This window comes from Tetrao urogallus (genome assembly GCF_951394365.1).
Source record: "Tetrao urogallus genome assembly, chromosome: 12".
NCBI lineage: Eukaryota > Metazoa > Chordata > Aves > Galliformes > Phasianidae > Tetrao > Tetrao urogallus.
Window position 1 is genome coordinate 16,194,657 of NC_136825.1, and position 17,007 is coordinate 16,211,663.

The following is a 17,007-nucleotide window of genomic DNA, read 5'->3' on the forward strand; positions in this document are numbered from 1 at the left end:
TTGCCTCACTGCCTGACACTCCCTGACATGTGGGATCCTAAGCCTAAACCACCCTATTTAAGGACTGTTTGGAGTAGCACACAGTAGAGCTACAAAGCTATTTTCAGTGTCATGTAAACATTAGAAATATCATTTATTTAATTAGTACTTCTCTATTTTGCTGTAAAAAGGATTTGATAATACCTTCTCAGATGCCAAAGTAAGACATGGAACCCTACAGAAACTATCAATCTTAACAAGGATGAGAATCAGGTGAAGACAAAAGTCCATTGTAAGAGGAAAACACAACTAATTCTCAAGAACTGATGCATACAGGCTGCTGCTGTTCTTCATGTTTTCCAATAAAAGTGTACATGCAATACAATTAGTATGAATTGTAAAAAAAAAAGCTTATAAAAGCTGGGTTTCTGTTTCTGAACACATGAAAGGCAGCCTGGAAAAATGGCCTTCCTTGTTCACCTGGAAATGGGGAAGATGCTAACACCAGAAGTCTTGACCAGTTTGTTTAAGGCAAATCAATATAGTCTCCACTGGCCATTCCAGTGGCTGATTTCTGAGGGATAGCTTTTCTGATCTGAGAAAATGCAAAGTGAAGGGTCGTGCTGTCCAACAGGCCTAACAGCCTTTCCTAGCCTGCTGCTGGTTGTACTCCAAAAGGTAAGGCTGCTTGGCCAGATCTGTCATCTGCTCTAGCAATTCCCATCTAAAGCAAAGCATTCCCTGTGTATCAGATGTTTGAGAAACATCTGCTGAGTTGGTTTTTTCTGTGGTAGTCAACACACCATGGCCCTATTTCTGGGTAACTCCTCAGGCACTATGCCAACATAAACAAATACATCATTCTGCCTGAGTAGGCTTCTGGTGATGCTTGCATAGGGGCCAAGTGCTACTCAAGGTAGAAGGATTTGGAAAATCAGAGCCTGAAGCTTAGAAACTCAAAGTGACAAATGCATGAACATTCCTGCACCCCTCTATGAGCACTGCCTGTGAAGTGTCTGACCACAGCAAGCAAAGCAGCCCCCAGTTCCATGCTAAGAACTATAAAGCTCTCACTTCCAGAACACCATAGGAAAAAAGAAAAAAAAAAAGATTACTATGAAAGACTTGGGGGGTTTGTAGTTACACTGCACAAGCTGCTTGGAAGACTATGTTCACAGTGGCCTTTGGCTTACCTTTTTCCTATCCGTTTTCCATCCCTGGCAGTAGCCTGCCTTTCTCTCTACCTTCTCCCCTACATCCCCTGCCCAAAATACAAGCACCGCTGCTGAAGGCTGTATTCCACAGGGACCAAAGTAAGAAATCTAAAATATACACAGTACTGAACTGGCTGGGATTCTGGAGGCACGTACAAAGCATTCATGAACTACCTCTAATAGTCTGCAGCGAGATCAAACTTGTCAAAAGTTGTAAGGGATTTTAATGACATTTAATTAATTAATTTCAAATCTTTGCTCAATGAAATAACATTTATAAGACCGACTAGCAGTAGGGAGACATTTGTCAGCAGTGCTTAAGTTGGCGGACTGGCTGTTACTATACATAGCCAGAGAGGCAGAAAGTAAACATCTTATAGGATTAGCAGCTATGCTCATAGCTGAGATGAAATTTGGACATTTCATTAGTATAAGATTGATTCTGACATTTCATAAAGCCAAAAAGCAAACAAAAAATGTGTCTGATATAAATACAGTATGCAGCACTTATTCAGATAAAGTTCAAGAAGTGCAGCAGGTTTAGTGCCATGACAAAGGAAATACAGAAGGGTCATTTAAGGACTCAACTTCTGCTAAGCACTTGCGTGTATGCTTAATCCTGAGGGTATCAATCAGATACTTTATGCTTATTAAAAGCACACAATAATACTAATAATTAGAAAACATGAAAAATTTCCATAGTAAGTCACTGTTAGTGGCGGTAAGAATTACAACCCCTCACCAAGGAAAGCAACACTACAGTTGATTAAACTTCATGAAAGTTTTCCTTTCTTTGTGCCACCATCTTAGTTTGAGATAGTCTGTAATAACCACAGCCTGACTGTTGAGACTTAGAGACAAGTGACAGAGAAAAAAAGTGAGAATTCAGTGGATTAAACCTAAAGGCCACTGCAGGGGATGACTGCCTTGTCGCACTCATTGCTTAACAATTTCAGCTGTTAGAAACCTTTTCTCAAGATCTGATATGAACATATATGTGTCTGAAGCCACTACATCTTGTTCACACCTCGCTCAAAAACAACTGCTATCTATGTCTTTGCAGAGCATCTTCATTTCTACCTGTACGTCCATGTGCCGAGATATCAGCATGTCTCTTTCACTCCTGCCTCTTCCAGCCTTCTCTTCGGAGGCCCAAGAAGCAGAAGTTCTTCCACTCCTTCCTCAGGGATTGCACTTTCTGGACTCATGGTTCTTTGTGCTCAGGCTCTCTGGAGGCAGCACTTCTGCCTCAGCCCTACCATTTCTGAGCAGACTGGAAGGATTTCTGCACATAGTTTGTAGCCAACATTCGTGCTTCTGCACGTCCAGTGTAAGGTTTGGCTTTTTCAAGCCCCATGGCATTACCCACACATACACAGCTCTCACAGCCTGTAGGCCCCAGCTGCCCTCTGAAGGAGCTGCTGCTTAATGGACTTCCCCAGGAGTTCTTCCAACTCCTCATTCGTACTTAACTGCCATCTCTTAGCTTTGTCCTTCACAAACATAAAGTTCAGCATCACGAGAACATTCTGATCAGCTCAGATTATTGATAAAATGGTTTTTTTTTTCTAACAAACAAACAAATTCCTTTTGTTAGAGAAATTATCTTCTTAAAACTTCACGAAGCATCTGACAGTGCACTAGAAGAAAAGCACTACGAATTAGAGAGACATGATGAAAGCTTTGAGTATATAATTGTTCAAAAAGAATAATTTCCTTTTCCAAGGTAAACACCAGCCTTGCAGACAAAGATAAGGCCGAGTGCACAGTTAGATACACAAGTCTGTGTTTCTGCTCGTATCTCCTGATATCAAAGATTGCAGGAAAATTCAACATGTTTTCTTAAAACGTAAAAAAAGAAACGAACAGGAAAAGGTGCAGGAGACCAGAAGGAGTCACAGCAGAACTGCCAGCAGCTTTTAGGAGAGTTGTTTGCCCCAGCACCGGAAGTCTTTGTGAATTTGGAGATAACCAGCCATGAACCGCAGCAGCTATTCAAAGCAGAAATCATTCCAATGTTTAGATTTTGTACGCTGCTCTTTTGAATGAAAGCATGCCAACCTCTATACTGTTTAATTACGTTTCTTTGACAGCCTGTCTCTTGGAAGCAGAAAAAGTATATTGTCAATAGGCAGAGAAGAGAGAGAAAATGGAGCACTTTCACCCACCCAAGCCGAATGCAAGTTTGGACCACTACAAACTCGAAACAACATTAATCCTACACCTCTGAAATCAACACAAGTGGGAGCTGCTTCTTCTACCTTCCTTACTGCCAATTCTAAAGACAAAATTTGATGCTTCATGTAGTGAAAACATTTCTGTTAGTAGAAAAGTTGCCCTGTGGAACAAATCAAACCTGCTCTTCTGAAAATGTCTTTGACAAAGCTCTCTTTCATTATTCATCTTATTACAGTGGGGCTTAGCAGATGAAACAGCCAATGAACTAAGTATTGTGTAAAATACATAGTAGGAATTTTGACTTTTCCTTAATATTTAACAGTTTATAAACAGACAGCAAAAGGAAAGAGACTGCCTTGACTAATGCTAGAAGAGAGGACAGGTGGGGCACAGACAGAAATCCCAGTGCTCTGAATCCTGATAAAAAAAGCCATGAGAGCTCATGGTGCCCCAAACCTGGTCACTTAATGTGATGTTCTTTGCTCTAACACTCCCACTGATCTGGTTTTTTTGTTTGTTGTTGTGTTGGGTTTTTTTCTTTTCAGATGCAAAAAACGTCAATTCAATCTAATCACAGAGGAAGAGATTAAACAGATTTGATCATTCGTGGCAAGACTGCAGAATCACAGAATCATTAAGGATGGAGAAGACCACGATGGTTGTTTAGTCCAACCCCAATCCTTCTCCACCGTGCCCACTGACCATGCCTTTCAGTGCCACATCTACTCCCTGCTTGAAAACCCCCAGGGACAGCCCCTCCATCCCCTCCCTGGGAGGGTGGATTCAGATGGTGTGTTTAGACTCTTTCAGCATCTTTCTCCACACTGAAATACTTGTACTTCTTACTTGCAGCACTCTGACTTGCTTGTTATCACTAAGTATTTTGAGCGATATCAAGCTTGATCCCTTCTTCCATCACTGTGGTGCACACTCATACTCAATAGAAAGCTTTCAGGTCTCCATAGGGTTATCGTGGGTGCGGAGGCAAGCCCTGCTCCAGCAGACACAGGCCAGCCAGCACCCGACAGTGTCTGACCTTCTGCTGGAGTCGGTCAGTCTCGATTTACTCTTCTTCCAGCCTGATGTGAATAATTTCACAGTAGACAAAAAAACCCCTCCCCTCCACCTAATCTCTTATTATTTTCCAAGTGGAGCCCATCTAGCTTACATCAAAGAATTGCTCTCGTTTAACCATTGTTTTATAAGTCTGTTAATATTTTTCCTGTCCATAAGACAGAAGACACTGCTGATAGAAATATGTCAACAGGAAAACAAACAGGCAGCATTTGACATGCTATTAGTCCAAGTCTGGGCAGATAAATAAATCATAGATCAAATATTAATGAGGGGGAGAAGCAGTGTTTATTTCTACTAGGTTCATTACGCACACGTCTCCCATACGGCACAGCACATCTCTGAAAAAGGATGTCACAGTGTACCCAGGGAAGGATTGTTAATGCTGAGAGGACAATGTATTCTCTCCTTAGAAAGTGCTTCAGTCTCTTGGGACAACGTCACAGCAGCCATACAGAACAAAGCCAGCTAGAAGTGTCTTTCAGTCCATCACAGTGTAAGGCCAGGGCTGCGAGGAGGAAAGCACTGCTGCCCCAATTGCCATCCCTGGGCAGCCTGCTTGGCACACACACACAGGCTGTGGGACTTCTTTGCTTTCTGAGTGCTCTTTGCACTCAGCATGACCAGAGTGCTGGGTCTGCTCTATCTTTAATTGCTGTCTTGCTTGCTCTGAGGAGCCCAGCTTGAAGATGAAGAGCTGGCCAGGCCCTGCAGTGCAGAAACCCAAAACAAAATTACAGCATGACCCAATTCAAACAAATAAAGAGCACAAACTCAATATATTGAGACATTCAGAATCTGAAGCAACATCAAAAGGCATATGGGGAAGGCATTGCCAGAGATGCATCAGTTATGCTGCACAACATGACAAATCACACTTTCTGTAGTAACATGCAGATATGAAGGAGGAAGGAGATGGGAACAACGGGCTGCAGAGGAGACTGAGACCAGTACCTGGTTACTGAGAAGAAAGCCAACGCTGCCTGCTGCCAGCACTCCCCAGCTGCCTCTGCTCTGGCTGAACTGGCTAGCTTGCTGGAAACAACATCTCTCATCTTTCCACATATGCCATTAAGTTGTTAACCATCTATGTATGTTTTAGCTCACAATGCTCTCCATTACGCACAATACTGATGTAGCAAAATTGAACCCGATTTGTTTTGGTGATGCTTCTTAATTTAAAAAAAAGTAAAGAAACCACCTTGACATTTGTGTTTTAGATGCAATCTTATCTACAATAAAGGCAAGGTGATAAGTTTAGCATCTCTTCTCTCCCAAAAATCCAGTACAAATGCAATCAGCTCATCCAAACAAACTGTAAGGAATAAAACACATCTAGATGGGGAGCCTCAATGTAGCTCACATCTTTGGGGGTGAATTAAAGCATCAAAAGAGATGCATCACTTGGGTTAGAAGATGCCTGTGACTCATTGGTAGCATCCACTTTCGGACAGTGGGGAATGATTAAAAAAAAGACAAGACCTTTTTTCTGTTTCTTCAGAAGTTGCTCTTTCAGAGGATGCATCTCAGATCGGTAAAGATTTACCTGGATCTGTAGATAAACACTGCATGGAAGTCAGCAGAAACAGAAGGTCATTTTTGTAAAGCTCAAAGGTACCTCTGTGCATAAGGCACCATTTTCCAAAAGCCACCTTTAGCTTAGAAAACAAAGTGTTGTTAAAATGTATTTTTACTTTGTTCTTGTTGCTGCTGCTTTCTTCACAGAAAACACAGTCCAATAAAGTGCAGGGCACAAGGAGGGTGAGATGGAAAAGGGAAATCCCTATTAACTCAATTAATAGCACAAGCCACTCTTTCCCACTGCTCTTCTATAGCAAAGATCTCAGAGAAGCCAGGTAGCATCCACAGCATTGGTGGAAGAGCAAAACTAGTCCTGGCAATCAGGCACAGCAGCAGCGTGACGCAGCCTTTTCTGGCTTGCAGGTACCTCCTCTTGCCAGCTGCTATATAATTTCCAGTCAGCCTTGATATGGGAATAATGGAAGGTGTTTGCCAGCCAGTGCAACAAAGCCAGTGTATTTTCCACACTGAAAGCCTCATTTATTTATGATGAAGCTCATCTCATTTCTAGCTCAGCAGCACACTGACTTAGTTATTGCCACTGCAAGCTGGTGCCTGCTAGGAAGGCAGGTCTGTGTACGTAGGCATGTTTCCAGCAATGGCAATTTCTCTGATTCCTTTATTACTCAGTTCTGGGTGAGGGAATGCAGCCATAGTGTTATATTTTGCTGTGGCCTCTCCCTGCTTATGGGCTTCTACTATAACTGGTCAGTGTTCTTCATCATATTCGCTACAATCTTGGTCTCCCATTTATTTATAAGTAATTCAAAAGGCAGTGCTTATTTTCTCTAAATCCACCTATTACAGGGTGTCTAACGAGTAGTTTTAATGAAATACACTCAACCCCAGTTAGCCCACAGACCTTTCTCCACACCTTTGGTCATGTTTACCACTTCTACCACATGGTCCTAATTCTGTCAGCTACTCCTTGACCACATTAAATTATTTTAAAATACACAGACCACCCCAAAAGAGGAAGGATTACAAACGACCAGCAGAAACAGCAGCTTTCCAGGAAATGTAATCCTCTTCCAAGCAATATTAATGCTAAAATCCAGATAACTTCAGTTGCATTGATGAATGTCACACAACTAGCAAACCTGAATCTCATTTGTTCCTACACAGCATAATAAACTGAGCTCAGTTCTTTTAATTGAAGAGAAGCACTTCCCAGACCAGTGTTTGTTACTCACAGATTTAGCCAGCTCTCGGTCTGAAGGTACAAAATTGTTTCTCTTCCCCTTTACCTTCACACTTTCCATTTCTTTCTCTGTGCAGAACATTAAACACTGGAAGTTACACAGACATGTTTGCATTTCAAAAACTGCATTTGGCAACTGGAAGCAAAGGGACACTTAGTTTCAATAAAAAAGAACTGCTTTCAGCTGTACTTCACAGTAGTACATGAGAAACAAAAAAATGACTGAATCCAGAAATGCAGCAAAGGCGATGCTTAGTGTTAAATGTCTAGAAGTGCCCTATCATCCCTTCTTTGGGCAGCACTAAAGGAATTTCATCAGAAGCAAGTGGGCTGAGGTTTGCTCAGACAGATGCAATGGGACGTCCTCCTCCAGGAACAGGTCTCACTCTTTTGGTCTAAGAGCCATTATGCAGACCTGAAACTCAACCACATTCTTCCAGAGACACTATAAAGGTGATTTTTTTTTACATATTACAGACAAATGCTCATCATTAGAAACAAATGTGTGGGTTTGGGGTTTTTTTTCCCCTTTTTCACTATTAACTCTGAATAAAATCAAACATCAAGTATGCCAACAAGGTTGCAACTCAGTAAAGGATGCATTCCTAACAGGAGGCAATAAAGGGGATTTTAACAAATTTAGCAAGTTTCAGGGAGGATCTGGAGAATGGCTGCTTTATTCCTGCCAAGGGAACCAATTAATGACTCAGTGCCAAAAGGAATTGTGAAGGTATTACTCTTGAATGAAACAATGTTTGAAAAAGGAAATGAATTTGTTTACGAGACACATTGTTGGCTTTGCTCAGTTTTACCACCACAGTTTTCCTCCAACAGGAAATACAGCATTAAACAAGAAGAAAGCCTCAATCAATCCCAGTAAAGCAACCTAAAGTTCATGTTAGCCATGACATGATAAGGCTCTTCTACCAGTTTTATTGGCATTTTAACTACAAACCCTCCAGAGCTGCCAAGTTTCAATTTACATCCAGACTTCTTCAAAAAGCTTGGGATTTTGACTTGAGCCTATTACATTCTCTTATCTGTTTTTTTGGTTTGGTTTTGTTTTTTTAGACTGGAGTTGTGCAGGGCTTGGACTGGCCTTACATTAGCCATTTTACAGAGCCTGTCGTAGCAGGACATCAAACCCCACCAAAACTCAAACAATAATTTATTCAGCACAGCAATTCGACCCTTTAATGTACAGTTTTTGAGGTTGATGTCAGGCATACCTGTCAAGAAACAGGCCCCAGAATGTAGGTCTATGACTGCAAACCATACCAGAACCAAATCATTACACTGTATGACAATGAACTGGCGCAGTTAAAGAAGCATCAGTACTGCCTTAGTGGTTCCTAACAGTAAGAAACTGAATTAGTGTGCAGTCAGAGCCGTGCTATTATACCATGGAAGATGAGCACTGAGCTCCCAGCGCTGCCCTGTTCCTGCCCTCCTGCCCGTTCCAGTAACCCAGCCGTGCTCTGCTGCTCCTGCTGCCCCGGTTTCCCCTCTGGGATCCCTGCAGAAATCTGTTTGGCAGCGGGGCCTGGAGCAACGTGTGTGCTGAGACACACCTGGGGGGGAAAAGAGAATGAGAGTAATTGAGAGCAGGGAAAAGCATCAGATAAATAATACTGGAGAGAGTGGTCCATATTAAGGGTTAATTTATTGAGAATGAGAATACTGAAGTGCCACTGCTACATCAAACCCTGCTTATGGCTCCCTGCAGACACACATCAGGAGCTGCAGGGGCTGGACCACCTTCCCTTAGCAAATGGAGCTGCTGAAGAAAACTGCAGCAATTCTAGGACTGAAAGAAGCAGATGAACTACCTGCTGACCTGGACAGAGGGAAATACAGGGAGTGTTGCATTCAGTAGTTTTCACCCTTACGAAGCTACCAACCAGATTAGCTTAATTCAGCTCAGTCTTCCTACTCCTGTCAAGTCAGCATGTACAGACAAAAGTGAATACACAATACTTCTCCAAAGAAGAAATCCCAATGTTACCTAGGTTCCCTAAATCACAGGCCTGATCAAATAGAAGATGTAGGAAGCTCCAACCTCCCATCCTCACAGACCCCAAAATTTCCTCTGTAGTTCTTAATTTACTGAACAGGCTCCTATGCTAACCAGAGAGCACAGTCCAACAAATACTTCAGTCAGTTCCTCTTGTAACCTAAATAAACAGTCAGGCTCTTAGCTGCCAGTACTAACAAGCAGTACCTACCTCATTTTCTCTATTCCTCACAAAGAGAAAAAGAAGAAATGAAATCAAATTTCCCAACTTCCTCCAAAAACGTTGAGTCTAACCAACTCAACTCATCTGCTGGAGACTGCCTCGGCCCAGAGCCCCCTTTGGAAGGGATGGTGTTCCACCCAAGGAAATCACACTGCTGGGTGGCCCAGCGAGTCTGTGCCCTTCATAAAGAAGCACTGAATGCATTCTGCATTGCCTGCCCAGAAATGCTGCAAACTGCTAACAAGATGCAGACACCAGGGATGATTCTGGCTCCTTGATTTCCTTTCACACTATGCATGGAAGCTCAGGCAGATCCTTGTCCTTGGAAATAAGTAAATAGAAACAAAACTAGAAAATACTGCGATTACAAAAATGCATTAACCAACAGAATCACTGACATTAACGTGCAGGCTAATAACTCACAACACCCTGCCATCAAGAATAAAAACTTGTAAGCAATTGGGAATTAATCGTTCTGTGCCGTTCAGTAGTCACACCATGTATGCCAGTGCATCCTGACTTTCTGTAACTGCTTGGTGTGCATCATTCCACTTTTGGCCTGACATCCTTCCACACAACCTTAGCTCACTCTCCCCATCTCACTCTATTCTCCATTTCTTTAAACACTTAAAACTTCCACGTGCTCCTTTGTGCAGGAAATACCTGCACTGTGCAGCTGCAGGAGAGCACCGTGGAGCAGAGCATCATGCAATTAGGGTCTGATGCCCTTTCCTTCTCCACCTGCTTGTCTGTACCATGGCAATCCTACAGAAACTGCAGTACCTTAGAAAAGTCCTGCAATGCCTACCCAAATGCACAGAAAGTTGTTCTCTGTCCTGAAAATATTCAAAAACACACTAAAAAAAGCCTTCCTAAATCATGTTTGTTTTTCTTCCAAAAAATAGCAAAACGTTTATTTTTATTAGCCTTCTGTTTTTGAGTCCTTATGGCTGACATTTTCAAGCCCAAGAGCTAGAAATGTCTTTTCATTCTTGAACAGAAACTGCATTTTTAATGGAAGCACATGAATTCAGAAGCTGTGACTTTATGAGAATACTCTAAAAGCTGTGAGGTCTCAGCAGTGATGCCCACAGAGGAGGGTCTCCGGGGGTGCAGCAGAGCAGTTCCCCTGCACCCCAACATTCCCAGCCCCATTGCTAGGTGCACACTGGGACTGGTGTTCCCTCATTTTCCCTTTTTTAAAGAGATTCCCTTCTGTAGAAGGCCCTTCTCAGACCATGCACAACTGTCCCATCCTGTGTTCACTTGTTTCCTCTGCGTGACCAGAAGAGTAACTACAGTTGTTGCATCCCAGTTCCTCCCCTTACATTGCGATGGCAAGCCCAGGTCCAATTTCATTCCTACTGCACTGTCCTTACCATACTTTACCTTTCCAGAGCACAGTCACATTCTCTAAGCTTAATTTTGAAATATCTAAATTGTAGTCACAGGGGAAGTAAGCAGAAGATTCTTCAGCTGAGATTACATGGGTGAATCCCAGTAATAATGATCTGTGAAGGGCTATAAAAGATCACCTGTGGGATAGAGAATGGGAAGATTGAAAATACAGGTGTTGACCAAGAAAGGAGCAGAGCTGTAAGCTCTTCTTGACAGGGTAAATTCTCCTTATACCTCATGAAGAGGAAAGAGGTTCTGGTTTTGTGGGATCCCAGTGCTACCATACTCATCACTGTGATCCCTTCTGGGAATGATTAAAGCTTCGCACTCTAACATGTACCAGAAGAGCAATTATCCTGATACTAAGCTACTCAGGAGATGGACTTCAAGTAGAATAGACAGTACAGTCTGCAGATGCCTCCTCAGTTCACAGAAAAGGCAGTAATTACCACTTCAAAATCTGTGTTCTTGTCTGCCCAGGGCACAGAACAATCAGACAAACTTTGGTTCTAGTTTTAAAGAAGTTGTGTGGAGTTGGTGATCAAAAATGCTCTAGCTTCTGGAAGTGGCAAAGAGCACTGGCATATGCTGAGATCCAGCATCACTTCTGCCACCACTTGACCTAGAGCAAAGTCTTAACTAGAATGCTACAACAATCTTGGCAGCATTTCTTAAATTCTAGATGCTTGACTTTGCAACAGGGACTGGCTTTTAACACTGTAGTTCATAGTTCTGAAATACGTGCTCTAAATCAACATAGTTGTTGGATCATTAGTTTTCAAAGCAGAAGTCTTCAAATTCTCCAGAAAACCACTGAACTCCTGCCATTTCTGGAGACCTAATGTTTCACGGGGGGAAGAGAAGAGGCAGGTAAGCCAGGATCCCACTCCTCTCACACGTTAAATGAATACACATGAGTTTATCTGGAGTTACTCTCACTGTGTGAAGTTTGTCTCTGGCTTTTCAAAGAACAGAACCAGCTAGAAAAACTCTTTTCTTCACTCTGTTCTACAGCCCCCCACTCCAGTACTGTTCCATGTATTTGTATCTAGGCACCATGTGTCTTCAGAAGGAATTCACTGTACCTGCATTACCGGCCAACATTTTGGTTTTACCATGGTTTTACACATGCACACTTAAAACATCAGCTGCTCCATGCAGTGCTGTGGTCACGATACAGCCTTTGGTTTAACCCTCATTGAAACACAGTGATGCACGTGGGCACATGCATGACTGAGAGTGAGAACTGTGTGTTCTCCATGGTTTTCAATGGCTAAGGATTACAGATGCAAAAGCTGACATTTTTTTTCTATTGGTGGTGGGGTTTTCTTCCCATCTTTGTTTGCTTTGCATGCCCCTTCTGCAGGGCTGTGCAATTTGGCACCACGAGCTCTGCTCACCCCCCTTGCTCCCCAGAATTCCCACTGCTTTGGAAACTCATAGCCAGTGTACTTACAGAGCACAAGGCACCACAGTCCCTCCCACTTCTAGGACCTTAATGTCGGCTTCTTTTACCTAGACTTGCTATTTCCCAGGTTCACCTTCCTTGAATTCAGCTTCTTGCTTCTAACCTTTCAGCTTATCAGCATTGATTTATTTAATATAAAGTAGTGAGGTTACCTTAGATCAATTATACCTTCTTTTCTGTGCAATTTCCAATGCTTAATATGTCTGTTACTGCTCAGCCGCAGGGACAACTTGTCCAGCTGGATCCTAAATTATTTCGATCCTTAATTCAATTGTATTTTTGCCACAGCCCAGCCAATGAGCATAATTCTTTTATGGCTAAGAAGCCTCTTTAGAAATAATCCAATAGCCCATATTAAAATATAGGTCATTGTGAAAACTGCCAAGTGCCTGACTTGTCATAACTTCAAAGGCAGGCTCTGAGTCTCCTTTGGCACTGCTGATTCTTTCAGGGCTCGAAGGCTTAATTTTAAAACAATCAGCTCAACAGAAACAATTTACTTGTAACTGTCCAAACTAGTCAATGTTAGATGGGAAGCTAATCTGCTACTTTGTGCTGCACTTGGAGAAATGCTACCACTGAGGGCAACTGGAGGTTTCCGAGCACTGTATCAGCTCACAGTACTTGGATCTGTTGCTATAGAACCGCAAAGGCTTTCAACTGTAAAAATAAGTAAAATCTATTCAAACCTGCTCATGATGTGAACACCCCTGTGAGACAAATGTGTAAACTCACACAGGCAAAACATACGAAAGTTCTTAAACTTTGAGAAGTCAGATTTGGCACTACAACTAATACTTGTGGTAAGACTTGGGTCCTTTCAAGTGTGTATGTTTATACAGATCCCCTCTTTTTAAAAGAAATAAAGAACTGGCCTTGTTCAGTGTTTTGGAGGAGACTACCTTCAATTCCCTGCTGTTCTTTCTCCATCTCAAAGAGCTGGAATCACAACATCTTAAAGAATGTTTAAGAAAATCAGTGGCTTGTTTTACAAGTGCTCTTAGAATAAATGAGAAATGAGAAAATTGGATAGGCGAGGCTTTCATTTCTATATCTCCTCTCCAAGCGTGTGCTTATCACTGCCACTGGTCAAAAAAAGGGAGTTCTGGTTCTACACCAAAGAAAACACTTTAGTCCCAAATGTTAATATTAGGCCAAGAAGAAAGCACTGTCACTGAATAACAAACATTCTCAATGCTTGGGCTTTAAAGTAACCAGTGAAATCAGATGCTATGCATTTGGAAAAAGAATGACCTGTCTGTTTTATTGTCTTCAGATACATGTGCACAATGCTTCTTAAAATGAATGAGTCTACATAAAGATTGGCTTTCAATTTGTCCAATAGCCAATGTGGTACACAACAAATTTAAGGTCAGAAAGCCACATTAAAGGGGCTATTTCTAGTTAAGGAAGATACCAGTACTCATTCTCAGTCTTTTTTGCAGCCTGCACAATTAGACATGTTTTACTTGTGGTACAAGCAGAGATATCAGCAAGAGACTGGCACGAAGAGGAAGGACAGGTTCTCCCAGCAAGCAAGGACAGATTGCTTCTGTTTTTTTGTTTAGTCTTTTCAACAGGAGAAAAATAACACCCAGCACCTTCTTATTAGCAGTGCAGTAAAAAAATCCACTCATGTGAAATTCAAGTTTTCGTATCAGCACACATTTTGGGACATCCCACCATCTAGCTTTGGACATTTAGTTGTCTACATTAGGGTCTGCAGGCAACAGAAATTACAAAGTATTTTTGTGAAATCCTCGATTAGGGAAATGCATGTAATCCTACGACCATGTGGAGTTCCCATTATCCTACTCCCATTTAATAATTAGGCTGTTAAAACACTTCACAAAACCCAGACTTCCAAATGAAGCCAGATTAATCTGGTATCTTATTTTGATAACTGCCTTTTATAAAAACAAGGACAATGAAGTAGATATTAACCTATCAGTAATTCAGAAAAGCAGTTGTTACAATGACAGTTTAATTGTTAACCTGAGCAGAGGAGGTGAGAATAAATAAAAGAACCGTTAAGGCAGGAATGAAACTGACAAAATAATAGTATGTTGTGTTGTAAGGATAATTATAGGCTTGGAATGAGGTTATACATCCCAAAAGATCTGTTATTGGGAATGAGCTTATTTAATATTTGCATTAATAATACACACACATAAAAGTTTGTGCTTGCTAATTAAATTTGGAGGTGGTGAAGTTGGCAGACAACAGCAAAGGTGAGAAGAATGGTGCTCGCACAGGAAAAATTGATGTTCTTAAGCCCTGGAATTACAAAAATGGAGAGAAGATGGAAATGAACAGAATAAAATGTTGAACCTGGTCTTCAACGATTAGAAACAAGAATATCTTCCATAAACTACGGGACTATCACCTGGAAATGACAGAGTAGAATGGGTGTTCATAACTGCTTCTGACCAAACTTTAAATACAGGTGGGAAAAAAAGCAAGCAAGATCCTCTTAGGATGAAGGTCAAAGCTGATAATCATAAAATCAGAATCCTTAGAGTTGGAAGGAACCTTTAAAAGCCATCTAGTTCAACTCTCAGCAGAGCACAGGGACACCACAGCTCCATCAGGCTGCCCAGGGCCTGATCCAGCCTGCCCTTGACTGCAGTCTGCAGGACGGGGCAGCCACCACCTCTCTGGGCAACCTGTTCCAGGTTGGAATTATTTGTAATTCACAAAATGCTGAGAAGACTTCATCTGAAATTTAGGCCGTTTTTGTTCAAGGAAGGTTTCTTTTAACTAGTAAATAGAAATTGCACGTAGATAGAACAGGATGGACCAAAGAGAAAGATCACAGCAGACCCAAGTGTTCTGGTTCCCTTACTGCTCAAAGCAGACCCTAGGTTGGTGAGCGTTCTCACCCTTTCCTGGCCCCTGCACAAACCAAGGTGAAAAGAGGAGGATGTAATGCACTTCATGCGGTCAGATTGAAACAAGATTTTCTCCACACTGATTGTATATTTCCTGGTTACCTCAGCCATTTTACACAGCGCAACACCCAGCCACAGAGCCCCAGCTGGAGTGATCCAATATATCTAAAATGAATCAGGTGCCATGGGATATCTGCCTGGGTAACCCTGATGGCTCCCTTGCAGAAGGCAACCAGTGCTGAGGTAGTGGGTCCCAGGAAATAAGCCTGGGAGGTTGTGATGATCTCAAACAGCTTGACTGGAGAAACCAACAGTGTTACTATAGTCAGTTATAGGAAGAGGCCTTACCTTCCCTTTTAACCTGGTTTTCTTTTGTAAATGCAATGTCAGCACATCCTAGAGAACTTTTGTAATATCTGCCTTCAGCCTGAAAGCAGTTTGTAGTATGACAGACCAGCTGTCAATATGCAGACTTGGACCAACACAGATGGGCCCTCTCAGTGAGAGAGATGTATTTCTCTGGTTGTAGGGAAGAGGTGCTATAACAACAGCCTCCTAAAAACACAACACAAAGCTTCTAAATGCTAAGTAAACTCAACATTTGGAATGGCAACGTTATCTTAGAGATACTGAAAAGCGAAACTTCCCAACCTGCACACAACAACCAACGAACTGGAGCCGATACATCTGCTGTCATCAAAAGGTGTCTCATACAGTCAGCAGCACGGTGTCCTCTACCTGATAACCTAGAAAGATGGGCACACCCCTGCCACTGCCATGTTCCTATCGCTAGAAATTGATTTAACATTGATTTAGCAAGAAAGCTGTTCTCTACTTTGCTCCCAGTTCCTACCGCAATTGGCTATTGTCCGAGTTTCTTTTATCACAGAATAACCAAACCTAACTGCATTCAGCTTATGCGGTTCATTTGAAAAATGTTTAGTCTTTCAGTGCTGATAAGCCCAACAGCCAGAGTGAGCTCAGGGTTTCTGTGGATATATCAGGACATGAAATCAAAGAGGTGGTTCATACATCCTATGTCCTTTTTTAATCTTTTCATGATATATTGGATTACAACAAGAAAGTGGTGTCCTGGGCCTCCAAACCCAAGCTCTCACAAACAACATCATCATGGAACCCTGTCCATTAAACAAAATCCTACAACCCTCTATACTCACTGCTCTGATACTTAGAACTCTTCTCTTTATCCAACTACCTTTATCATTACTCTTTTGTCCTCTGGTTTCAATGCTGCTGCTGTTTTGTTACTTGCTTTCTCAGTGATGCTTAATAAGGCATTCCCATCCCTTCTCAACCACTACTTAGTCTGGCACGCGTGCCAAGCTCTTTCAAGTACAGCAAACTTTGCACAACGCAAGACCCTTCTGAATGCACCAGCTGTTCTAAGACACATGGTTCGACAGAGCCCCTCTCTGGTGCTGGTTCACAGGAAGGACAGCAGCCAGCTCCTGCAGTTCTGCCAGATCAGTGGCAGAGGGCTGTGCTGTGCTGCTGGAGCCTGTGGATGCAAGCCCTGCTGTCAACGAGCCTTCACACCCGCAGCAAACTGAGGTCTAGGGGCACGCACTGAAAGTGTTCATTGGGGTTTTTTCTACATAGACGTGAAGGTATGACAGTGACAATCCCAGCTTACTATTACAACACAGAGCGTATTCTCCTATACCTTACCAAGAGAATGACAGACATGCATTTAAATAATTAATGACTAATCCAGCAATACCTGACTATTTTTTAAAGTAAGATATCACCTGTTTTCCAGTCAAAA